Source organism: Pholcus phalangioides, unplaced genomic scaffold, assembly GCF_987345545.1.
Source record: "Pholcus phalangioides strain wild (caught in Gottingen) unplaced genomic scaffold, Ppha-v1.0 ptg000042l_1, whole genome shotgun sequence".
In the NCBI taxonomy this organism is placed as follows: Eukaryota; Metazoa; Arthropoda; class Arachnida; order Araneae; family Pholcidae; genus Pholcus; species Pholcus phalangioides.
The window spans coordinates 32,032,333-32,054,334 of NW_028301628.1; the positions used below are offsets into that span (position 1 = coordinate 32,032,333).

At 37.5% G+C, this 22,002-nt stretch overlaps 47 non-coding genes across 47 annotated transcripts; all 47 read right to left on the bottom strand.

The window, feature by feature from the left end:
* Positions 1-301: 301 nt before the first annotated feature.
* TRNAQ-CUG (transfer RNA glutamine (anticodon CUG)) lies at positions 302-373 on the bottom strand. Its single transcript has one exon. It is a non-coding gene; the product is annotated as a tRNA-Gln (tRNA).
* A 667-nt stretch (positions 374-1,040) lies between these two features.
* Positions 1,041-1,112, bottom strand: TRNAQ-CUG (transfer RNA glutamine (anticodon CUG)). The gene has a single exon. It is a non-coding gene; the product is annotated as a tRNA-Gln (tRNA).
* A 234-nt stretch (positions 1,113-1,346) lies between these two features.
* TRNAQ-UUG (transfer RNA glutamine (anticodon UUG)) lies at positions 1,347-1,418 on the bottom strand. The gene has a single exon. It is a non-coding gene; the product is annotated as a tRNA-Gln (tRNA).
* A 216-nt stretch (positions 1,419-1,634) lies between these two features.
* Positions 1,635-1,706, bottom strand: TRNAQ-CUG (transfer RNA glutamine (anticodon CUG)). Its single transcript has one exon. It is a non-coding gene; the product is annotated as a tRNA-Gln (tRNA).
* Positions 1,707-2,075: 369 nt separating this feature from the next.
* On the bottom strand, positions 2,076-2,148 carry TRNAR-CCU (transfer RNA arginine (anticodon CCU)). Its single transcript has one exon. It is a non-coding gene; the product is annotated as a tRNA-Arg (tRNA).
* A 516-nt stretch (positions 2,149-2,664) lies between these two features.
* On the bottom strand, positions 2,665-2,736 carry TRNAL-CAG (transfer RNA leucine (anticodon CAG)). The gene has a single exon. It is a non-coding gene; the product is annotated as a tRNA-Leu (tRNA).
* A 234-nt stretch (positions 2,737-2,970) lies between these two features.
* Positions 2,971-3,042, bottom strand: TRNAQ-UUG (transfer RNA glutamine (anticodon UUG)). The gene has a single exon. It is a non-coding gene; the product is annotated as a tRNA-Gln (tRNA).
* Positions 3,043-3,846: 804 nt separating this feature from the next.
* TRNAQ-CUG (transfer RNA glutamine (anticodon CUG)) lies at positions 3,847-3,918 on the bottom strand. Its single transcript has one exon. It is a non-coding gene; the product is annotated as a tRNA-Gln (tRNA).
* Positions 3,919-4,153: 235 nt separating this feature from the next.
* TRNAQ-UUG (transfer RNA glutamine (anticodon UUG)) lies at positions 4,154-4,225 on the bottom strand. Its single transcript has one exon. It is a non-coding gene; the product is annotated as a tRNA-Gln (tRNA).
* An 803-nt stretch (positions 4,226-5,028) lies between these two features.
* TRNAL-CAG (transfer RNA leucine (anticodon CAG)) lies at positions 5,029-5,100 on the bottom strand. Its single transcript has one exon. It is a non-coding gene; the product is annotated as a tRNA-Leu (tRNA).
* Positions 5,101-5,470: 370 nt separating this feature from the next.
* On the bottom strand, positions 5,471-5,542 carry TRNAL-CAG (transfer RNA leucine (anticodon CAG)). The gene has a single exon. It is a non-coding gene; the product is annotated as a tRNA-Leu (tRNA).
* Positions 5,543-5,774: 232 nt separating this feature from the next.
* Positions 5,775-5,846, bottom strand: TRNAQ-UUG (transfer RNA glutamine (anticodon UUG)). The gene has a single exon. It is a non-coding gene; the product is annotated as a tRNA-Gln (tRNA).
* Positions 5,847-6,213: 367 nt separating this feature from the next.
* Positions 6,214-6,285, bottom strand: TRNAQ-CUG (transfer RNA glutamine (anticodon CUG)). The gene has a single exon. It is a non-coding gene; the product is annotated as a tRNA-Gln (tRNA).
* A 369-nt stretch (positions 6,286-6,654) lies between these two features.
* Positions 6,655-6,726, bottom strand: TRNAQ-CUG (transfer RNA glutamine (anticodon CUG)). The gene has a single exon. It is a non-coding gene; the product is annotated as a tRNA-Gln (tRNA).
* Positions 6,727-6,960: 234 nt separating this feature from the next.
* On the bottom strand, positions 6,961-7,032 carry TRNAQ-UUG (transfer RNA glutamine (anticodon UUG)). The gene has a single exon. It is a non-coding gene; the product is annotated as a tRNA-Gln (tRNA).
* A 366-nt stretch (positions 7,033-7,398) lies between these two features.
* TRNAQ-CUG (transfer RNA glutamine (anticodon CUG)) lies at positions 7,399-7,470 on the bottom strand. Its single transcript has one exon. It is a non-coding gene; the product is annotated as a tRNA-Gln (tRNA).
* A 369-nt stretch (positions 7,471-7,839) lies between these two features.
* On the bottom strand, positions 7,840-7,911 carry TRNAQ-CUG (transfer RNA glutamine (anticodon CUG)). The gene has a single exon. It is a non-coding gene; the product is annotated as a tRNA-Gln (tRNA).
* Positions 7,912-8,145: 234 nt separating this feature from the next.
* TRNAQ-UUG (transfer RNA glutamine (anticodon UUG)) lies at positions 8,146-8,217 on the bottom strand. Its single transcript has one exon. It is a non-coding gene; the product is annotated as a tRNA-Gln (tRNA).
* A 366-nt stretch (positions 8,218-8,583) lies between these two features.
* On the bottom strand, positions 8,584-8,655 carry TRNAQ-CUG (transfer RNA glutamine (anticodon CUG)). Its single transcript has one exon. It is a non-coding gene; the product is annotated as a tRNA-Gln (tRNA).
* Positions 8,656-9,463: 808 nt separating this feature from the next.
* Positions 9,464-9,535, bottom strand: TRNAQ-CUG (transfer RNA glutamine (anticodon CUG)). The gene has a single exon. It is a non-coding gene; the product is annotated as a tRNA-Gln (tRNA).
* A 658-nt stretch (positions 9,536-10,193) lies between these two features.
* TRNAQ-CUG (transfer RNA glutamine (anticodon CUG)) lies at positions 10,194-10,265 on the bottom strand. Its single transcript has one exon. It is a non-coding gene; the product is annotated as a tRNA-Gln (tRNA).
* A 234-nt stretch (positions 10,266-10,499) lies between these two features.
* On the bottom strand, positions 10,500-10,571 carry TRNAQ-UUG (transfer RNA glutamine (anticodon UUG)). Its single transcript has one exon. It is a non-coding gene; the product is annotated as a tRNA-Gln (tRNA).
* A 366-nt stretch (positions 10,572-10,937) lies between these two features.
* On the bottom strand, positions 10,938-11,009 carry TRNAQ-CUG (transfer RNA glutamine (anticodon CUG)). The gene has a single exon. It is a non-coding gene; the product is annotated as a tRNA-Gln (tRNA).
* An 808-nt stretch (positions 11,010-11,817) lies between these two features.
* Positions 11,818-11,889, bottom strand: TRNAQ-CUG (transfer RNA glutamine (anticodon CUG)). Its single transcript has one exon. It is a non-coding gene; the product is annotated as a tRNA-Gln (tRNA).
* Positions 11,890-12,564: 675 nt separating this feature from the next.
* On the bottom strand, positions 12,565-12,636 carry TRNAQ-UUG (transfer RNA glutamine (anticodon UUG)). The gene has a single exon. It is a non-coding gene; the product is annotated as a tRNA-Gln (tRNA).
* Positions 12,637-13,002: 366 nt separating this feature from the next.
* On the bottom strand, positions 13,003-13,074 carry TRNAQ-CUG (transfer RNA glutamine (anticodon CUG)). The gene has a single exon. It is a non-coding gene; the product is annotated as a tRNA-Gln (tRNA).
* A 369-nt stretch (positions 13,075-13,443) lies between these two features.
* TRNAL-CAG (transfer RNA leucine (anticodon CAG)) lies at positions 13,444-13,515 on the bottom strand. Its single transcript has one exon. It is a non-coding gene; the product is annotated as a tRNA-Leu (tRNA).
* A 367-nt stretch (positions 13,516-13,882) lies between these two features.
* On the bottom strand, positions 13,883-13,954 carry TRNAQ-CUG (transfer RNA glutamine (anticodon CUG)). Its single transcript has one exon. It is a non-coding gene; the product is annotated as a tRNA-Gln (tRNA).
* Positions 13,955-14,629: 675 nt separating this feature from the next.
* On the bottom strand, positions 14,630-14,701 carry TRNAQ-UUG (transfer RNA glutamine (anticodon UUG)). The gene has a single exon. It is a non-coding gene; the product is annotated as a tRNA-Gln (tRNA).
* A 366-nt stretch (positions 14,702-15,067) lies between these two features.
* TRNAQ-CUG (transfer RNA glutamine (anticodon CUG)) lies at positions 15,068-15,139 on the bottom strand. The gene has a single exon. It is a non-coding gene; the product is annotated as a tRNA-Gln (tRNA).
* Positions 15,140-15,508: 369 nt separating this feature from the next.
* Positions 15,509-15,580, bottom strand: TRNAL-CAG (transfer RNA leucine (anticodon CAG)). Its single transcript has one exon. It is a non-coding gene; the product is annotated as a tRNA-Leu (tRNA).
* A 367-nt stretch (positions 15,581-15,947) lies between these two features.
* Positions 15,948-16,019, bottom strand: TRNAQ-CUG (transfer RNA glutamine (anticodon CUG)). Its single transcript has one exon. It is a non-coding gene; the product is annotated as a tRNA-Gln (tRNA).
* Positions 16,020-16,389: 370 nt separating this feature from the next.
* On the bottom strand, positions 16,390-16,461 carry TRNAQ-UUG (transfer RNA glutamine (anticodon UUG)). Its single transcript has one exon. It is a non-coding gene; the product is annotated as a tRNA-Gln (tRNA).
* Positions 16,462-16,677: 216 nt separating this feature from the next.
* Positions 16,678-16,749, bottom strand: TRNAQ-CUG (transfer RNA glutamine (anticodon CUG)). Its single transcript has one exon. It is a non-coding gene; the product is annotated as a tRNA-Gln (tRNA).
* A 234-nt stretch (positions 16,750-16,983) lies between these two features.
* Positions 16,984-17,055, bottom strand: TRNAQ-UUG (transfer RNA glutamine (anticodon UUG)). Its single transcript has one exon. It is a non-coding gene; the product is annotated as a tRNA-Gln (tRNA).
* Positions 17,056-17,422: 367 nt separating this feature from the next.
* TRNAQ-CUG (transfer RNA glutamine (anticodon CUG)) lies at positions 17,423-17,494 on the bottom strand. Its single transcript has one exon. It is a non-coding gene; the product is annotated as a tRNA-Gln (tRNA).
* A 367-nt stretch (positions 17,495-17,861) lies between these two features.
* TRNAQ-CUG (transfer RNA glutamine (anticodon CUG)) lies at positions 17,862-17,933 on the bottom strand. The gene has a single exon. It is a non-coding gene; the product is annotated as a tRNA-Gln (tRNA).
* Positions 17,934-18,302: 369 nt separating this feature from the next.
* On the bottom strand, positions 18,303-18,374 carry TRNAQ-UUG (transfer RNA glutamine (anticodon UUG)). The gene has a single exon. It is a non-coding gene; the product is annotated as a tRNA-Gln (tRNA).
* A 216-nt stretch (positions 18,375-18,590) lies between these two features.
* On the bottom strand, positions 18,591-18,662 carry TRNAQ-CUG (transfer RNA glutamine (anticodon CUG)). The gene has a single exon. It is a non-coding gene; the product is annotated as a tRNA-Gln (tRNA).
* Positions 18,663-18,896: 234 nt separating this feature from the next.
* Positions 18,897-18,968, bottom strand: TRNAQ-UUG (transfer RNA glutamine (anticodon UUG)). Its single transcript has one exon. It is a non-coding gene; the product is annotated as a tRNA-Gln (tRNA).
* A 367-nt stretch (positions 18,969-19,335) lies between these two features.
* TRNAQ-CUG (transfer RNA glutamine (anticodon CUG)) lies at positions 19,336-19,407 on the bottom strand. Its single transcript has one exon. It is a non-coding gene; the product is annotated as a tRNA-Gln (tRNA).
* Positions 19,408-19,776: 369 nt separating this feature from the next.
* On the bottom strand, positions 19,777-19,848 carry TRNAL-CAG (transfer RNA leucine (anticodon CAG)). The gene has a single exon. It is a non-coding gene; the product is annotated as a tRNA-Leu (tRNA).
* Positions 19,849-20,215: 367 nt separating this feature from the next.
* TRNAQ-CUG (transfer RNA glutamine (anticodon CUG)) lies at positions 20,216-20,287 on the bottom strand. Its single transcript has one exon. It is a non-coding gene; the product is annotated as a tRNA-Gln (tRNA).
* Positions 20,288-20,657: 370 nt separating this feature from the next.
* On the bottom strand, positions 20,658-20,729 carry TRNAQ-UUG (transfer RNA glutamine (anticodon UUG)). The gene has a single exon. It is a non-coding gene; the product is annotated as a tRNA-Gln (tRNA).
* Positions 20,730-20,945: 216 nt separating this feature from the next.
* TRNAQ-CUG (transfer RNA glutamine (anticodon CUG)) lies at positions 20,946-21,017 on the bottom strand. The gene has a single exon. It is a non-coding gene; the product is annotated as a tRNA-Gln (tRNA).
* A 234-nt stretch (positions 21,018-21,251) lies between these two features.
* On the bottom strand, positions 21,252-21,323 carry TRNAQ-UUG (transfer RNA glutamine (anticodon UUG)). The gene has a single exon. It is a non-coding gene; the product is annotated as a tRNA-Gln (tRNA).
* Positions 21,324-21,690: 367 nt separating this feature from the next.
* Positions 21,691-21,762, bottom strand: TRNAQ-CUG (transfer RNA glutamine (anticodon CUG)). Its single transcript has one exon. It is a non-coding gene; the product is annotated as a tRNA-Gln (tRNA).
* Positions 21,763-22,002: the final 240 nt, after the last annotated feature.

Sequence of the window (22,002 nt, forward strand, 5' to 3'; positions counted from 1 at the left end):
ACCATAATTTAATAAAGTAACAAGTTTCCACTGAGATCCCAAGTGCTAAAAATTACACTATCGAACCACGTACCAAAAAAGAAATCTTTAGAAACAACACCAGAGAGAGAAGAAAAAATTCATCAATATAAAAAGTTATATATTACTACGTATTAACGGAGTAAGTAGGTTCCACCGAGATTCGAACTCGGATCGTTGGATTCAAAGGACCATGGAACCGCACGTTGAACTGGAAACTTTAGGACCAAGACAGGAAAAAAATTTTGATCAGTAAAAATGTACCACAACTCATAGAGTAATAAGGTTCCACCGAGATTCGAACTCGGATCGTTGGATTCAGAGTCCAAAGTGCTAACCATTACACCATGGAACCACATGCGTAACGAGAAAACATTAGGACCAAGAAACAAAAATTTTTTCAGTACAAATGTATACCAAAGTACCATAATTTAATGGAGTAACAAGTTTCCACTGAGATCCAAAGTGCTAAAAATTACACTATCGAACCACGTACCAAAAAAGAAATCTTTAGAAACAACACCAGAGAGAGAAGAAAGAATTCATCAATATAAAAAGTTATATGTTACTACGTATTAACGGAGTAAGCAGGTTCCACCGAAATTCGAATCGTTGGATTCAAAGTCCAAATTGCTAACCATTACACCATGGAACCACTTTTGCAAATCGAAAACAATAGAACCAAGACCAAAGAAACAAAAAATTCATGTATAGAAATGTATATCAAAGTACCATAATTAATGGAGTAACAATGTTCCACCGAGATTCGAACTCGAATGGTTGGATTCAGTCCTAACGATGGCACCACGTGCCAAACAGGAAATGTCCAGGACTACTACCAGAGAAACAAAAATATAGTTCAATATATCAGAATTAAGGGAGAAAGAAGGCTCCACCGAGATTTGAATTCTGATCGTTGGATTCAAAGGACCATGGAACAGCACGTTGAACTGGAAACTTTAGGACCAAGACAGGAAAAAAATTTTGATCAGTAAAAATGTACCACAACTCATAGAGTAACAAGGTTCCACCGAGATTCGAACTCGGATCGTTGGATTCAGAGTCCAAAGTGATAACCATTACACCATGGAACCACGTGTGTGACGGGAAAACATTAGGACCAAGAAACAAAAAAATTTTCAATACAAATGTATACCAAAGTACCATAATTTAATGGAGTAACAAGTTACCACTGAGATCCAAAGTGCTAAAAATTACACTATCGAACCACGTACCAAAAAACAAATCTTTAGAAACAACACCAGAGAGAGAAGAAAAAATTCATCAATATAAAAAGTTATATATTACTACGTATTAACGGTGTAAGTAGGTTCCACCGAGATTCGAACTCGGATCGTTGGATTCAAAGTCCAAAGTGCTAACCATTACACCACGGAACCACAATTGCAACCCGAAAACATTAGGACCAAGACCAGAGAAACAAAAATATAGTTCAGTATATTAGAATTAAGGGAGAAAGAAGGCACCACCGAGATTTAAATTCTGATCGTTGGATACAAAGGACCGTGGAACCACGCGTTGAACTGGAAACTTTAGGACCAAGACAGGAAAAAACTTTTGATCAGTAAAAAGGTACCACAATTCATAGAGTAACAAGGTTCCACCGAGATTCGAACTCGGATCGTTGGATTCAGAGTCCAAAGTGCTAACCATTACACCATGGAACCACGTGTGCGACCGGAAAACATTAGGACCAAGAAACAAAAAAATTTTCAGTACAAATGTATACCAAAGTACCATAATTTAATGGAGTAACAAGTTTCCACTGAGATCCCAAGTGCTAAAAATTACACTATCGAACCACGTACCAAAAAAGAAATCTTTAGAAACAACACCAGAGGGAGAAGAAAAAATTCATCAATATAAAAAGTTATATGTTACTACGTATTAACGGAGTAAGCAGGTTCCACCGAGATTCGAACTCGGATCGTTGGATTCAAAGGTACATGGAACCGCGCGTTGAACTGGAAACTTTAGGACCAAGACAGGAAAAAACTTTTGATCAGTAAAAAGGTACCACAATTCATAGAGTAACAAGGTTCCACCGAGATTCGAACTCGGATCGTTGGATTCAGGAGTCCAAAGTGCTAACCATTACACCATGGAACCACGTGTGTGACCGGAAAACATTAGAACCAAGAAACAAAAATTTTTTGAGTACAAATGTATACCAAAGTACCATAATTTAATGGAGTAACAAGTTTCCACTGAGATCCAAAGTGCTAAAAATTACACTATCGAACCACGTACCAAAAAAGAAATCTTTAGAAACAACACCAGAGGGAGAAGAAAAAATTCATCAATATAAAAAGTTATATGTTACTACGTATTAACGGAGTAAGCAGGTTCCACCGAAATTCGAATCGTTGAATTCAAAGTCCAATGTGATAACCATTACACCATGGAACCACACTTGCAACCCGAAAACATTAGGACCAAGACCAGAGAAACAAAAATATAGTTCAGTATATTAGAATTAAGGGAGAAAGAAGGCTCCACCGAGATTTGAATTCTGATCGTTGGATTCAAAGGTACATGGAACCGCGCTTTGAACTGGAAACTTTAGGACGAAGACAGGAAAAAAATTTTGATCTGTAAAAAAGCACCACAATTCATAGAGTAACTAGGTTCCACCGAGATTCGAACTCGGATCGTTGGGTTCTGAGTCCAAAGTGCTGACCATTACACCATGGAACCACATGTGTAACGAGAAAACATTAGGACCAAGAAACAAAAAATTTTTCAGTACAAATGTATACCAAAGTACCATAATTTAATGGAGTAACAAGTTTCCACTGAGATCCAAAGTGCTAAAAATTACACTATCGAACCACGTACCAAAAAAAAAATCTTTAGAAACAACACCAGAGAGAGAAGAAAAAATTCATCAATATAAAAAGTTATATATTACTACGTATTAACGGAGTAAGTAGGTTCCACCGAGATTCGAACTCGGATCGTTGGATTCAAAGTCCAAAGTGCTAACCATTACACCATGGAACCACATTTGCAACCCGAAAACATTAGGACCAAGACCAGAGAAACAAAAAATTCATGTATACAAATGTATACCAAAGTACCATAATTAATGGAGTAACAATGTTCCACCGAGATTCGAACTCGAATGGTTGGATTCAGTCCTAACCATGGCACCACGTGCCAAACAGGAAATGTCCAGGACTACTACCAGAGAAACAAAAACAATCCGTTCAATATATCAAAATTATGGGAGAAAGAAGGCTCCACCGAGATTTGAATTCTGATCGTTGGATTCAAAGGACCATGGAACCACGCGTTGAACTGGAAACTTTAGGACCAAGACAGGAAAAAAATTTTGATCAGTAAAAAAGTACCACAATTAATAGAGAAACAAGGTTACCCCGAGATTCGAATCGTTGGATTCAGAGTCCAAAGTGCTAACCATTACACCATGAAACCACATGTGTAATGAGAAAACTTTAGGACCAAGAAACAAAAATTTTTTCAATACAGATGTATACCAAAGTACCATAATTTAATGGAGTAACAAGTTTCCACTGAGATCCAAAGTGCTAAAAATTACACTATCGAACCACGTACCAAAAAACAAATCTTTAGTAACAACACCAGAGAGAGAAGGAAAAATTCATCAATATAAAAAGTTATATATTACTACGTATTAACGGAGTAAGTAGGTTCCACCGAGATTCGAACTCGGATCGTTGGATTCAAAGGTACATGGAACCGCGCTTTGAACTGGAAACTTTAGGACGAAGACCGGAAAAAAATTTTGATCTGTTAAAAAGCACCACAATTCATAGAGTAACTAGGTTCCACCGAGATTCGAACTCGGATCGTTGGATTCAGAGTCCAAAGTGCTAACCATTACACCATGGAAACACATGTATAACGACAAAACATTAGGACCAAGAAACAAAAAAAATTTTCAATACAAATGTATACCAAAGTACCATAATTTAATGGAGTAACAAGTTTCCACTGAGATCCAAAGTGCTAAAAATTACACTATCGAACCACGTACCAAAAAACAAATCTTTAGAAACAACACCAGAGAGAGAAGAAAAAATTCATCAATATAAAAAGTTATATATTACTACGTATTAACGGAGTAAGTAGGTTCCACCGAGATTCGAACTCGGATCGTTGGATTCAAAGTCCAAAGTGCTAACCATTACACCATGGAACCACATTTGCAACCCGAAAACATTAGGACCAAGACCAGAGAAACAAAAAATTCATGTATACAAATGTATACCAAAGTACCATAATTAATGGAGTAACAATGTTCCACCGAGATTCGAACTCGAATGGTTGGATTCAGTCCTAACCATGGCACCACGTGCCAAACAGGAAATGTCCAGGACTACTACCAGAGAAACAAAAACAATCCGTTCAATATATCAGAATTATGGGAGAAAGAAGGCTCCACCGAGATTTGAATTCTGATCGGTGGATTCAAATGATCATGGAACCACGCATTGAACTGGATACTTTAGGACCAAGACAGGAAAAACTTTTGATCAGTAAAAAAGTACCACAATTCATAGAGAAACAAGGTTCCACCGAGATTCGAATCGTTGGATTCAGAGTCCAAAGTGCTAACCATTACACCATGAAACCACATGTGTAACGAGAAAACATTAGGACCAAGAAACAAAAATTTTTTCAATACAAATGTATACCAAAGTACCATAATTTAATGGAGTAACAAGTTTCCACTGAGATCCAAAGTGCTAAAAATTACACTATCGAACCAGGTACCAAAAAACAAATCTTTAGAAACAACACCATAGAGAGAAGAAAAAATTTATCAATATAAAAAGTTATATATTACTACGTATTAACGGAGTAAGTAGGTTCCACCGAGATTCGAACTCGGATCGTTGGATTCAAAGGTACATGGAACCGCGCTTTGAACTGGAAACTTTAGGACGAAGACAGGAAAAAAATTTTGATCTGTAAAAAAGCACCACAATTCATAGAGTAACTAGGTTCCACCGAGATTCGAACTCGGACCGTTGGGTCCTGAGTCCAAAGTGCTAACCATTACACCATGGAAACACATGTATGACGAGCAAACATTAGGACCAAGAAACAAAAAAAATTTTCAATACAAATGTATACCAAAGTACCATAATTTAATGGAGTAACAAGTTTCCACTGAGATCCAAAGTGCTAAAAATTACACTATCGAACCACGTACCAAAAAAAAAATCTTTAGAAACAACACCAGAGAGAGAAGAAAAAATTCATCAATGTAAAAAGTTATATATTACTACGTATTAACGGAGTAAGTAGGTTCCACCGAGATTCGAACTCGGATCGTTGGATTCAAAGGTAAATGGAACCGCGCTTTGAACTGGAAACTTTAGGACGAAGACAGGAAAAAAATTTTGATCTGTAAAAAAGCACCACAATTCATAGAGTAACTAGGTTCCACCGAGATTCGAACTCGGATCGTTGGGTACTGAGTCCAAAGTGCTAACCATTACACCATGGAACCACATGTGTAATGAGAAAACATTAGGACCAAGACCAGAGAAACAAAAAATTCATGTATACAAATGTATACCAAAGTACCATAATTAATGGAGTAACAATGTTCCACCGAGATTCGAACTCGAATGGTTGGATTCAGTCCTAACCATGGCACCACGTGCCAAACAGGAAATGTCCAGGACTACTACCAGAGAAACAAAAATATAGTTCAATATATCAGAATTAAGGGAGAAAGAAGGCTCCACCGAGATTCGAACTCGGATCGTTGGATTCAAAGTCCAAAGTGCTAACCATTACACCATGGAACCACATTTGCAACCCGAAAACATTAGGACCAAGACCAGAGAAACAAAAAATTCATGTATACAAATGTATACCAAAGTACCATAATTAATGGAGTAACAATGTTCCACCGAGATTCGAACTCGAATGGTCGGATTCAGTCCTAACCATGGCACCACGTGCCAAACAGGAAATGTCCAGGACTACTACCAGAGAAACAAAAATATAGTTCAATATATCAGAATTATGGGAGAAAGAAGGCTCCACCGAGATTTGAATTCTGATCGTTGGATTCAAAGGACCATGGAACCACGCGTTGAACTGGAAACTTTAGGACCAAGACAGGAAAAAAATTTTGATCAGTAAAAAAGTACCACAATTCATAGAGTAACAAGGTTCCACCGAGATTCGAACTCGGATCGTTGGATTCAGAGTCCAAAGTGCTAACCATTACACCATGGAACCACGTGTGTAACGAGAAAACATTAGGAACAAGAAACAAAAATTTTTTCAGTACAAATGTATACCAAAGTACCATAATTTAATGGAGCAACAAGTTTCCACTGAGATCCAAAGTGCTAAAAATTACACTATCGAACCAGGTACCAAAAAACAAATCTTTAGAAACAACACCAGAGAGAGAAGAAAAATTTTATCAATATAAAAAGTTATATATTACTACGTATTAACGGAGTAAGTAGGTTCCACCGAGATTCGAACTCGGATCGTTGGATTCAAAGGTACACGGAACCGCACGTTGAACTGGAAACTTTAGGACGAAGACAGGAAAAAAATTTTGATCAGTAAAAAAGCACCACAATTCATAGAGTAACAAGGTTCCACCGAGATTCGAACTCGGATCGTTGGATTCAGAGTCCAAAGTGCTAACCATTACACCATGGAACCACGTGTGTGACCGGAAAACATTAGGACCAAGAAACAAAAAAATTTTCAATACAAATGTATACCAAAGTACCATAATTTAATGGAGTAACAAGTTTCCACTGAGATCCAAAGTGCAAAAAATTACACTATCGAACCACGTACCAAAAAACAAATCTTTAGAAACAACACCAGAGAGAGAAGAAAAAATTCATCAATATAAAAAGTTATATATTACTACGTATTAACGGAGTAAGTAGGTTCCACCGAGATTCGAACTCGGATCGTTGGATTCAAAGTCCAAAGTGCTAACCATTACACCATGGAACCACATTTGCAACCCGAAAACATAGGACCAAGACCAGAGAAACAAAAAATTCATGTATACAAATGTATACCAAAGTACCATAATTAATGGAGTAACAATGTTCCCCCGAGATTCGAACTCGAATGGTTGGATTCAGTCCTAACCATGACACCACGTGCCAAACAGGAAATGTCCAGGACTACTACCAGAGAAACAAAAATATTGTTCAATATATCAGAATTAAGGGAGAAAGAAGGCTCCACCGAGATTTGAATTCTGATCGTTGGATTCAAAGGACCATGGAACCGCACGTTGAACTGGAAACTTAAGGACCAAGACAGGAAAAAAATTTTGATCAGTAAAAAGGCACCACAATTCATAGAGTAACAAGGTTCCACCGAGATTCGAACTCGGATCGTTGGATTCAGAGTCCAAAGTGCTAACCATTACACCATGGAACCACGTGTGTAACGAGAAAACATTAGGACCAAGAAACAAAATTTTTTTCAGTACAAATGTATACCAAAGTACCATAATTTAATGGAGTAACAAGTTTCCACTGAGATCCAAAGTGCTAAAAATTACACTATCGAACCAGGTACCAAAAAACAAATCTTTAGAAACAACACCAGAGAGAGAAGAAAAAATTTATCAATATAAAAAGTTATATATTACTACGTATTAACGGAGTAAGTAGGTTCCACCGAGATTCGAACTCGGATCGTTGGATTCAAAGGTACATGGAACCGCACGTTGAACTGGAAACTTTAGGACGAAGACAGGAAAAAAATTTTGATCAGTAAAAAAGCACCACAATTCATAGAGTGACAAGGTTCCACCGAGATTCGAACTCGGGTCGTTGGATTCAGAGTCCAAAGTGCTAACCATTACACCATGGAAACACCTGTGCAACGAGAAAACATTAGGACCAAGAAACAAAAAAATTTACAATACAAATATATACCAAAGTTCCATAATTTAATGGAGTAACAAGTTTCCACTGAGATCCAAAGTGCTAAAAATTACACTATCGAACCACGTACCAAAAAACAAATCTTTAGAAACAACACCAGAGAGAGAAGAAAAAATTCATCAATATAAAAAGTTATATATTACTACGTATTAACGGAGTAAGTAGGTTCCACCGAGATTCGAACTCGGATCGTTGGATTCAAAGTCCAAAGTGCTAACCATTACACCATGGAACCACATTTGCAACCCGAAAACATAGGACCAAGACCAGAGAAACAAAAAATTCATGTATACAAATGTATACCAAAGTACCATAATTAATGGAGTAACAATGTTCCCCCGAGATTCGAACTCGAATGGTTGGATTCAGTCCTAACCATGACACCACGTGCCAAACAGGAAATGTCCAGGACTACTACCAGAGAAACAAAAATATTGTTCAATATATCAGAATTAAGGGAGAAAGAAGGCTCCACCGAGATTTGAATTCTGATCGTTGGATTCAAAGGACCATGGAACCGCACGTTGAACTGGAAACTTTAGGACCAAGACAGGAAAAAAATTTTGATCAGTAAAAAGGCACCACAATTCATAGAGTAACAAGGTTCCACCGAGATTCGAACTCGGATCGTTGGATTCAGAGTCCAAAGTGCTAACCATTACACCGTGGAACCACGTTTGTGACCAGAAAACATTAGGACCAAGAAACAAAAATTTTTTCAGTACAAATGTATACCAAAGTACTATAATTTAATGGAGTAACAAGTTTCCACTGAGATCCAAAGTGCTAAAAATTACACTATCGAACCACGTACCAAAAAAAAAATCTTTAGAAACAACACCAGAGAGAGAAGAAAAAATTCATCAATGTAAAAAGTTATATATTACTACGTATTAACGGAGTAAGTAGGTTCCACCGAGATTCGAACTCGGATCGTTGGATTCAAAGGTAAATGGAACCGCGCTTTGAACTGGAAACTTTAGGACGAAGACAGGAAAAAAATTTTGATCTGTAAAAAAGCACCACAATTCATAGAGTAACTAGGTTCCACCGATATTCGAACTCGGATCGTTGGGTACTGAGTCCAAAGTGCTAACCATTACACCATGGAACCACATGTGTAACGAGAAAACATTAGGACCAAGACCAGAGAAACAAAAAATTCATGTATACAAATGTATACCAAAGTACCATAATTAATGGAGTAACAATGTTCCACCGAGATTCGAACTCGAATGGTTGGATTCAGTCCTAACCATGGCACCACGTGCCAAACAGGAAATGTCCAGGACTACTACCAGAGAAACAAAAATATAGTTCAATATATCAGAATTAAGGGAGAAAGAAGGCTCCACCGAGATTTGAATTCTGATCGTTGGATTCAAAGGACCATGGAACCGCACGTTGAACTGGAAACTTTAGGACCAAGACAGGAAAAAAATTTTGATCAGTAAAAAAGTACCACAACTCATAGAGAAACAAGGTTCCACCGAGATTCGAACTCGGATCGTTGGATTCAGAGTCCAAAGTGCTAACCATTACACCATGGAACCATATGTGTAACGAGAAAACATTAGGACCAAGAAACAAAAAATTTTTCAGTACAAATGTATACCAAAGTACCATAATTTAATGGAGTAACAAGTTTCCACTGAGATCCAAAGTGCTAAAAATTACACTATCGAACCACGTACCAAAAAAACAAATCTTTAGAAACAACACCAGAGAGAGAAGAAAAAATTCATCAATATAAAAAGTTATATATTACTACGTATTAACGGAGTAAGTAGGTTCCACCGAGATTCGAACTCGGATCGTTGGATTCAAAGGTACATGGAACCGCGCTTTGAACTGGAAACTTTAGGACGAAGACAGGAAAAAAATTTTGATCTGTAAAAATGCACCACAATTCATAGAGTAACTAGGTTCCACCGAGATTTGAACGCGGTTCGTTGGATTCAAAGTCCAAAGTGCTAACCATCGCACCATGGAACCACACTTGCAACCCGAAAACATTAGGACCAAGACCAGAGAAACAAAAATATAGTTCAGTATATTAGAATTAAGGGAGAAAGAAGGCTCCACCGAGATTTGAATTCTGATCGTTGGATTTAAAGGACCATGGAACCACGCGTTGAACTGGAAACTTTAGGACCAAGACAGGAAAAAAATTTTGATCAGTAAAAAAGTACCACAATTCATAGAGAAACAAGGTTCCACCGAGATTCGAACTCGAATCGCTGGATTCAGAGTCCAAAGTGCTAACCATTACACCATGGAAACACATGTGCAACGAGAAAACATTAGGACCAAGAAACAAAAAAATTTACAATACAAATGTATACCAAAGTACCATAATTTAATGGAGTAACAAGTTTCCACTGAGATCCAAAGTGCTAAAAATTACACTATCGAACCACGTACCAAAAAAAAAATCTTTAGAAACAACACCAGAGAGAGAAGAAAAAATTCATCAATATAAAAAGTTATATATTACTACGTATTAAGGGAGTAAGTAGGTTCCACCGAGATTCGTACTCGGATCGTTGGATTCAAAGTCCAAAGTGCTAACCATTACACCATGGAACCACATTTGCAACCCGAAAACATAGGACCAAGACCAGAGAAACAAAAAATTCATGTATACAAATGTATACCAAAGTACCATAATTAATGGAGTAACAATGTTCCCCCGAGATTCGAACTCGAATGGTTGGATTCAGTCCTAACCATGACACCACGTGCCAAACAGGAAATGTCCAGGACTACTACCAGAGAAACAAAAATATTGTTCAATATATCAGAATTAAGGGAGAAAGAAGGCTCCACCGAGATTTGAATTCTGATCGTTGGATTCAAAGGACCATGGAACCGCACGTTGAACTGGAAACTTAAGGACCAAGACAGGAAAAAAATTTTGATCAGTAAAAAGGCACCACAATTCATAGAGTAACAAGGTTCCACCGAGATTCGAACTCGGATCGTTGGATTCAGAGTCCAAAGTGCTAACCATTACACCGTGGAACCACGTTTGTGACCAGAAAACATTAGGACCAAGAAACAAAAATTTTTTCAGTACAAATGTATACCAAAGTACTATAATTTAATGGAGTAACAAGTTTCCACTGAGATCCAAAGTCCTAAAAATTACACTATCGAACCACGTACCAAAAAAAAAATCTTTAGAAACAACACCAGAGAGAGAAGAAAAAATTCATCAATGTAAAAAGTTATATATTACTACGTATTAACGGAGTAAGTAGGTTCCACCGAGATTCGAACTCGGATCGTTGGATTCAAGGGTAAATGGAACCGCGCTTTGAACTGGAAACTTTAGGACGAAGACAGGAAAAAAATTTTGATCTGTAAAAAAGCACCACAATTCATAGAGTAACTAGGTTCCACCGAGATTCGAACTCGGATGGTTGGGTACTGAGTCCAAAGTGCTAACCATTACACCATGGAACCACATGTGTAACGAGAAAACATTAGGACCAAGACCAGAGAAACAAAAAATTCATGTATACAAATGTATACCAAAGTACCATAATTAATGGAGTAACAATGTTCCACCGAGATTCGAACTCGAATGGTTGGATTCAGTCCTAACCATGGCACCACGTGCCAAACAGGAAATGTCCAGGACTACTACCAGAGAAACAAAAATATAGTTCAATATATCAGAATTAAGGGAGAAAGAAGGCTCCACCGAGATTTGAATTCTGATCGTTGGATTCAAAGGACCATGGAACCGCACGTTGAACTGGAAACTTTAGGACCAAGACAGGAAAAAAATTTTGATCAGTAAAAAAGTACCACAATTCATAGAGTAACAAGGTTCCACCGAGATTCGAACTCGGATCGTTGGATTCAGAGTCCAAAGTGCTAACCATTACACCATGGAACCACGTGTGTAACGAGAAAACATTAGGACCAAGAAACAAAATTTTTTTCAGTACAAATGTATACCAAAGTACCATAATTTAATGGAGTAACAAGTTTCCACTGAGATCCAAAGTGCTAAAAATTACACTATCGAACCAGGTACCAAAAAACAAATCTTTAGAAACAACACCAGAGAGAGAAGAAAAAATTTATCAATATAAAAAGTTATATATTACTACGTATTAACGGAGTAAGTAGGTTCCACCGAGATTCGAACTCGGATCGTTGGATTCAAAGGTACATGGAACCGCACGTTGAACTGGAAACTTTAGGACGAAGACAGGAAAAAAATTTTGATCAGTAAAAAAGCACCACAATTCATAGAGTGACAAGGTTCCACCGAGATTCGAACTCGGGTCGTTGGATTTAGAGTCCAAAGTGCTAACCATTACACCATGGAAACACCTGTGCAACGAGAAAACATTAGGACCAAGAAACAAAAAAATTTACAATACAAATATATACCAAAGTTCCATAATTTAATGGAGTAACAAGTTTCCACTGAGATCCAAAGTGCTAAAAATTACACTATCGAACCACGTACCAAAAAACAAATCTTTAGAAACAACACCAGAGAGAGAAGAAAAAATTCATCAATATAAAAAGTTATATATTACTACGTATTAACGGAGTAAGTAGGTTCCACCGAGATTCGAACTCGGATCGTTGGATTCAAAGTCCAAAGTGCTAACCATTACACCATGGAACCACATTTGCAACCCGAAAACATAGGACCAAGACCAGAGAAACAAAAAATTCATGTATACAAATGTATACCAAAGTACCATAATTAATGGAGTAACAATGTTCCCCCGAGATTCGAACTCGAATGGTTGGATTCAGTCCTAACCATGACACCACGTGCCAAACAGGAAATGTCCAGGACTACTACCAGAGAAACAAAAATATTGTTCAATATATCAGAATTAAGGGAGAAAGAAGGCTCCACCGAGATTTGAATTCTGATCGTTGGATTCAAAGGACCATGGAACCGCACGTTGAACTGGAAACTTTAGGACCAAGACAGGAAAAAAATTTTGATCAGTAAAAATTCACCACAATTCATAGAGTAACAAGGTTCCACCGAGATTCGAACTCGGATCGTTGGATTCAGAGTCCAAAGTGCTAACCATTACACCGTGGAACCACGTTTGTGACCAGAAAACATTAGGACCAAGAAACAAAAATTTTTTCAGTACAAATGTATACCAAAGTACTATAATTTAATGGAGTAACAAGTTTCCACTGAGATCCAAAGTGCTAAAAATTACACTATCGAACCACGTACCAAAAAAAAAATCTTTAGAAACAACACCAGAGAGAGAAGAAAAAATTCATCAATGTAAAAAGTTATATATTACTACGTATTAACGGAGTAAGTAGGTTCCACCGAGATTCGAACTCGGATCGTTGGATTCAAAGGTAAATGGAACCGCGCTTTGAACTGGAAACTTTAGGACGAAGACAGGAAAAAAATTTTGATCTGTAAAAAAGCACCACAATTCATAGAGTAACTAGGTTCCACCGAGATTCGAACTCGGATCGTTGGGTACTGAGTCCAAAGTGCTAACCATTACACCATGGAACCACATGTGTAACGAGAAAACATTAGGACCAAGACCAGAGAAACAAAAAATTCATGTATACAAATGTATACCAAAGTACCATAATTAATGGAGTAACAATGTTCCACCGAGATTCGAACTCGAATGGTTGGATTCAGTCCTAACCATGGCACCACGTGCCAAACAGGAAATGTCCAGGACTACTACCAGAGAAACAAAAATATAGTTCAATATATCAGAATTAAGGGAGAAAGAAGGCTCCACCGAGATTTGAATTCTGATCGTTGGATTCAAAGGACCATGGAACCGCACGTTGAACTGGAAACTTTAGGACCAAGACAGGAAAAAAATTTTGATCAGTAAAAAAGTACCACAATTCATAGAGTAACAAGGTTCCACCGAGATTCGAACTCGGATCGTTGGATTCAGAGTCCAAAGTGCTAACCATTACACCATGGAACCACGTGTGTAACGAGAAAACATTAGGACCAAGAAACAAAATTTTTTTCAGTACAAATGTATACCAAAGTACCATAATTTAATGGAGTAACAAGTTTCCACTGAGATCCAAAGTGCTAAAAATTACACTATCGAACCAGGTACCAAAAAACAAATCTTTAGAAACAACACCAGAGAGAGAAGAAAAAATTTATCAATATAAAAAGTTATATATTACTACGTATTAACGGAGTAAGTAGGTTCCACCGAGATTCGAACTCGGATCGTTGGATTCAAAGGTACATGGAACCGCACGTTGAACTGGAAACTTTAGGACGAAGACAGGAAAAAAATTTTGATCAGTAAAAAAGCACCACAATTCATAGAGTGACAAGGTTCCACCGAGATTCGAACTCGGGTCGTTGGATTTAGAGTCCAAAGTGCTAACCATTACACCATGGAAACACCTGTGCAACGAGAAAACATTAGGACCAAGAAACAAAAAAATTTACAATACAAATATATACCAAAGTTCCATAATTTAATGGAGTAACAAGTTTCCACTGAGATCCAAAGTGCTAAAAATTACACTATCGAACCACGTACCAAAAAACAAATCTTTAGAAACAACACCAGAGAGAGAAGAAAAAATTCATCAATATAAAAAGTTATATATTACTACGTATTAACGGAGTAAGTAGGTTCCACCGAGATTCGAACTCGGATCGTTGGATTCAAAGTCCAAAGTGCTAACCATTACACCATGGAACCACATTTGCAACCCGAAAACATAGGACCAAGACCAGAGAAACAAAAAATTCATGTATACAAATGTATACCAAAGTACCATAATTAATGGAGTAACAATGTTCCCCCGAGATTCGAACTCGAATGGTTGGATTCAGTCCTAACCATGACACCACGTGCCAAACAGGAAATGTCCAGGACTACTACCAGAGAAACAAAAATATTGTTCAATATATCAGAATTAAGGGAGAAAGAAGGCTCCACCGAGATTTGAATTCTGATCGTTGGATTCAAAGGACCATGGAACCGCACGTTGAACTGGAAACTTTAGGACCAAGACAGGAAAAAAATTTTGATCAGTAAAAATTCACCACAATTCATAGAGTAACAAGGTTCCACCGAGATTCGAACTCGGATCGTTGGATTCAGAGTCCAAAGTGCTAACCATTACACCGTGGAACCACGTTTGTGACCAGAAAACATTAGGACCAAGAAACAAAAATTTTTTCAGTACAAATGTATACCAAAGTACTATAATTTAATGGAGTAACAAGTTTCCACTGAGATCCAAAGTGCTAAAAATTACACTATCGAACCACGTACCAAAAAAAAAATCTTTAGAAACAACACCAGAGAGAGAAGAAAAAATTCATCAATGTAAAAAGTTATATATTACTACGTATTAACGGAGTAAGTAGGTTCCACCGAGATTCGAACTCGGATCGTTGGATTCAAAGGTAAATGGAACCGCGCTTTGAACTGGAAACTTTAGGACGAAGACAGGAAAAAAATTTTGATCTGTAAAAAAGCACCACAATTCATAGAGTAACTAGGTTCCACCGAGATTCGAACTCGGATCGTTGGGTACTGAGTCCAAAGTGCTAACCATTACACCATGGAACCACATGTGTAACGAGAAAACATTAGGACCAAGACCAGAGAAACAAAAAATTCATGTATACAAATGTATACCAAAGTACCATAATTAATGGAGTAACAATGTTCCACCGAGATTCGAACTCGAATGGTTGGATTCAGTCCTAACCATGGCACCACGTGCCAAACAGGAAATGTCCAGGACTACTACCAGAGAAACAAAAATATAGTTCAATATATCAGAATTAAGGGAGAAAGAAGGCTCCACCGAGATTTGAATTCTGATCGTTGGATTCAAAGGACCATGGAACCGCACGTTGAACTGGAAACTTTAGGACCAAGACAGGAAAAAAATTTTGATCAGTAAAAAAGTACCACAACTCATAGAGAAACAAGGTTCCACCGAGATTCGAACTCGGATCGTTGGATTCAGAGTCCAAAGTGCTAACCATTACACCATGGAACCATATGTGTAACGAGAAAACATTAGGACCAAGAAACAAAAATTTTTTCAATACAAATGTATACCAAAGTACCATAATTTAATGGAGTAACAAGTTTCCACTGAGATCCAAAGTGCTAAAAATTACACTATCGAACCCCGTACCAAAAAAACAAATCTTTAGAAACAACACCAGAGAGAGAAGAAAAAATTCATCAATATAAAAAGTTATATATTACTACGTATTAACGGAGTAAGTAGGTTCCACCGAGATTCGAACTCGGATCGTTGGATTCAAAGGTACATGGAACCGCGCTTTGAACTGGAAACTTTAGGACGAAGACAGGAAAAAAATTTTGATCTGTAAAAATGCACCACAATTCATAGAGTAACTAGGTTCCACCGAGATTTGAACGCGGATCGTTGGATTCAAAGTCCAAAGTGCTAACCATTGCACCATGGAACCACACTTGCAACCCGAAAACATTAGGACCAAGACCAGAGAAACAAAAATATAGTTCAGTATATTAGAATTAAGGGAGAAAGAAGGCTCCACCGAGATTTGAATTCTGATCGTTGGATTTAAAGGACCATGGAACCACGCGTTGAACTGGAAACTTTAGGACCAAGACAGGAAAAAAATTTTGATCAGTAAAAAAGTACCACAATTCATAGAGAAACAAGGTTCCACCGAGATTCGAACTCGGATCGCTGGATTCAGAGTCCAAAGTGCTAACCATTACACCATGGAAACACATGTGCAACGAGAAAACATTAGGACCAAGAAACAAAAAAATTTACAATACAAATGTATACCAAAGTACCATAATTTAATGGAGTAACAAGTTTCCACTGAGATCCAAAGTGCTAAAAATTACACTATCGAACCACGTACCAAAAAAAAAATCTTTAGAAACAACACCAGAGAGAGAAGAAAAAATTCATCAATATAAAAAGTTATATATTACTACGTATTAAGGGAGTAAGTAGGTTCCACCGAGATTCGAACTCGGATCGTTGGATTCAAAGTCCAAAGTGCTAACCATTACACCATGGAACCACATTTGCAACCCGAAAACATTAGGACCAAGACCAGAGAAACAAAAAATTCATGTATACAAATGTATACCAAAGTACCATAATTAATGGAGTAACAATGTTCCACCGAGATTCGAACTCGAATGGTCGGATTCAGTCCTAACCATGGCACCACGTGCCAAACAGGAAATGTCCAGGACTACTACCAGAGAAACAAAAATATAGTTCAATATATCAGAATTATGGGAGAAAGAAGGCTCCACCGAGATTTGAATTCTGATCGTTGGATACAAAGGACCATGGAACCACGCGTTGAACTGGAAACTTTAGGACCAAGACAGGAAAAAAATTTTGATCAGTAAAAAAGTACCACAATTCATAGAGTAACAAGGTTCCACCGAGATTCGAACTCGGATCGTTGGATTCAGAGTCCAAAGTGCTAACCATTACACCATGGAACCACATGTGTAACGAGAAAACATTAGGACCAAGACCAGAGAAACAAAAAATTCATGTATACAAATGTATACCAAAGTACCATAATTAATGGAGTAACAATGTTCCACCGAGATTCGAACTCGAATGGTTGGATTCAGTCCTAACCATGGCACCACGTGCCAAACAGGAAATGTCCAGGACTACTACCAGAGAAACAAAAATATAGTTCAATATATCAGAATTAAGGGAGAAAGAAGGCTCCACCGAGATTTGAATTCTGATCGTTGGATTCAAAGGACCATGGAACCGCACGTTGAACTGGAAACTTTAGGACCAAGACAGGAAAAAAATTTTGATCAGTAAAAAAGTACCACAACTCATAGAGAAACAAGGTTCCACCGAGATTCGAACTCGGATCGTTGGATTCAGAGTCCAAAGTGCTAACCATTACACCATGGAACCATATGTGTAACGAGAAAACATTAGGACCAAGAAACAAAAATTTTTTCAATACAAATGTATACCAAAGTACCATAATTTAATGGAGTAACAAGTTTCCACTGAGATCCAAAGTGCTAAAAATTACACTATCGAACCACGTACCAAAAAACAAATCTTTAGAAACAACACCAGAGAGAGAAGAAAAAATTCATCAATATAAAAAGTTATATATTACTACGTATTAACGGAGTAAGTAGGTTCCACCGAGATTCGAACTCGGATCGTTGGATTCAAAGGTACATGGAACCGCGCTTTGAACTGGAAACTTTAGGACGAAGACAGGAAAAAAATTTTGATCTGTAAAAATGCACCACAATTCATAGAGTAACTAGGTTCCACCGAGATTTGAACGCGGATCGTTGGATTCAAAGTCCATAGTGCTAACCATTGCACCATGGAACCACACTTGCAACCCGAAAACATTAGGACCAAGACCAGAGAAACAAAAATATAGTTCAGTATATTAGAATTAAGGGAGAAAGAAGGCTCCACCGAGATTTGAATTCTGATCGTTGGATTTAAAGGACCATGGAACCACGCGTTGAACTGGAAACTTTAGGACCAAGACAGGAAAAAAATTTTGATCAGTAAAAAAGTACCACAATTCATAGAGAAACAAGGTTCCACCGAGATTCGAACTCGGATCGCTGGATTCAGAGTCCAAAGTGCTAACCATTACACCATGGAAACACATGTGCAACGAGAAAACATTAGGACCAAGAAACAAAAAAATTTACAATACAAATGTATACCAAAGTACCATAATTTAATGGAGTAACAAGTTTCCACTGAGATCCAAAGTGCTAAAAATTACACTATCGAACCACGTACCAAAAAAAAAATCTTTAGAAACAACACCAGAGAGAGAAGAAAAAATTCATCAATATAAAAAGTTATATATTACTACGTATTAAGGGAGTAAGTAGGTTCCACCGAGATTCGAACTCGGATCGTTGGATTCAAAGTCCAAAGTGCTAACCATTACACCATGGAACCACATTTGCAACCCGAAAACATTAGGACCAAGACCAGAGAAACAAAAAATTCATGTATACAAATGTATACCAAAGTACCATAATTAATGGAGTAACAATGTTCCACCGAGATTCGAACTCGAATGGTCGGATTCAGTCCTAACCATGGCACCACGTGCCAAACAGGAAATGTCCAGGACTACTACCAGAGAAACAAAAATATAGTTCAATATATCAGAATTATGGGAGAAAGAAGGCTCCACCGAGATTTGAATTCTGATCGTTGGATACAAAGGACCATGGAACCACGCGTTGAACTGGAAACTTTAGGACCAAGACAGGAAAAAAATTTTGATCAGTAAAAAAGTACCACAATTCATAGAGTAACAAGGTTCCACCGAGATTCGAACTCGGATCGTTGGATTCAGAGTCCAAAGTGCTAACCATTACACCATGGAACCACGTGTGTAACGAGAAAACATTAGGACCAAGAAACAAAATTTTTTTCAGTACAAATGTATACCAAAGTACTATAATTTAATGGAGTAACAAGTTTCCACTGAGATCCAAAGTGCTAAAAATTACACTATCGAACCACGTACCAAAAAAAAAATCTTTAGAAACAACACCAGAGAGAGAAGAAAAAATTCATCAATGTAAAAAGTTATATATTACTACGTATTAACGGAGTAAGTAGGTTCCACCGAGATTCGAACTCGGATCGTTGGATTCAAAGGTAAATGGAACCGCGCTTTGAACTGGAAACTTTAGGACGAAGACAGGAAAAAAATTTTGATCTGTAAAAAAGCACCACAATTCATAGAGTAACTAGGTTCCACCGAGATTCGAACTCGGATCGTTGGGTACTGAGTCCAAAGTGCTAACCATTACACCATGGAACCACATGTGTAACGAGAAAACATTAGGACCAAGACCAGAGAAACAAAAAATTCATGTATACAAATGTATACCAAAGTACCATAATTAATGGAGTAACAATGTTCCACCGAGATTCGAACTCGAATGGTTGGATTCAGTCCTAACCATGGCACCACGTGCCAAACAGGAAATGTCCAGGACTACTACCAGAGAAACAAAAATATAGTTCAATATATCAGAATTAAGGGAGAAAGAAGGCTCCACCGAGATTTGAATTCTGATCGTTGGATTCAAAGGACCATGGAACCGCACGTTGAACTGGAAACTTTAGGACCAAGACAGGAAAAAAATTTTGATCAGTAAAAAAGTACCACAACTCATAGAGAAACAAGGTTCCACCGAGATTCGAACTCGGATCGTTGGATTCAGAGTCCAAAGTGCTAACCATTACACCATGGAACCATATGTGTAACGAGAAAACATTAGGACCAAGAAACAAAAATTTTTTCAATACAAATGTATACCAAAGTACCATAATTTAATGGAGTAACAAGTTTCCACTGAGATCCAAAGTGCTAAAAATTACACTATCGAACCCCGTACCAAAAAAACAAATCTTTAGAAACAACACCAGAGAGAGAAGAAAAAATTCATCAATATAAAAAGTTATATATTACTACGTATTAACGGAGTAAGTAGGTTCCACCGAGATTCGAACTCGGATCGTTGGATTCAAAGGTACATGGAACCGCGCTTTGAACTGGAAACTTTAGGACGAAGACAGGAAAAAAATTTTGATCTGTAAAAATGCACCACAATTCATAGAGTAACTAGGTTCCACCGAGATTTGAACGCGGATCGTTGGATTCAAAGTCCAAAGTGCTAACCATTGCACCATGGAACCACACTTGCAACCCGAAAACATTAGGACCAAGACCAGAGAAACAAAAATATAGTTCAGTATATTAGAATTAAGGGAGAAAGAAGGCTCCACCGAGATTTGAATTCTGATCGTTGGATTTAAAGGACCATGGAACCACGCGTTGAACTGGAAACTTTAGGACCAAGACAGGAAAAAAATTTTGATCAGTAAAAAAGTACCACAATTCATAGAGAAACAAGGTTCCACCGAGATTCGAACTCGGATCGCTGGATTCAGAGTCCAAAGTGCTAACCATTACACCATGGAAACACATGTGCAACGAGAAAACATTAGGACCAAGAAACAAAAAAATTTACAATACAAATGTATACCAAAGTACCATAATTTAATGGAGTAACAAGTTTCCACTGAGATCCAAAGTGCTAAAAATTACACTATCGAACCACGTACCAAAAAAAAAATCTTTAGAAACAACACCAGAGAGAGAAGAAAAAATTCATCAATATAAAAAGTTATATATTACTACGTATTAAGGGAGTAAGTAGGTTCCACCGAGATTCGAACTCGGATCGTTGGATTCAAAGTCCAAAGTGCTAACCATTACACCATGGAACCACATTTGCAACCCGAAAACATTAGGACCAAGACCAGAGAAACAAAAAATTCATGTATACAAATGTATACCAAAGTACCATAATTAATGGAGTAACAATGTTCCACCGAGATTCGAACTCGAATGGTCGGATTCAGTCCTAACCATGGCACCACGTGCCAAACAGGAAATGTCCAGGACTACTACCAGAGAAACAAAAATATAGTTCAATATATCAGAATTATGGGAGAAAGAAGGCTCCACCGAGATTTGAATTCTGATCGTTGGATACAAAGGACCATGGAACCACGCGTTGAACTGGAAACTTTAGGACCAAGACAGGAAAAAAATTTTGATCAGTAAAAAAGTACCACAATTCATAGAGTAACAAGGTTCCACCGAGATTCGAACTCGGATCGTTGGATTCAGAGTCCAAAGTGCTAACCATTACACCATGGAACCACGTGTGTAACGAGAAAACATTAGGACCAAGAAACAAAATTTTTTTCAGTACAAATGTATACCAAAGTACCATAATTTAATGGAGTAACAAGTTTCCACTGAGATCCAAAGTGCTAAAAATTACACTATCGAACCAGGTACCAAAAAACAAATCTTTAGAAACAACACCAGAGAGAGAAGAAAAAGTTTATCAATATAAAAAGTTATATATTACTACGTATTAACGGAGTAAGTAGGTTC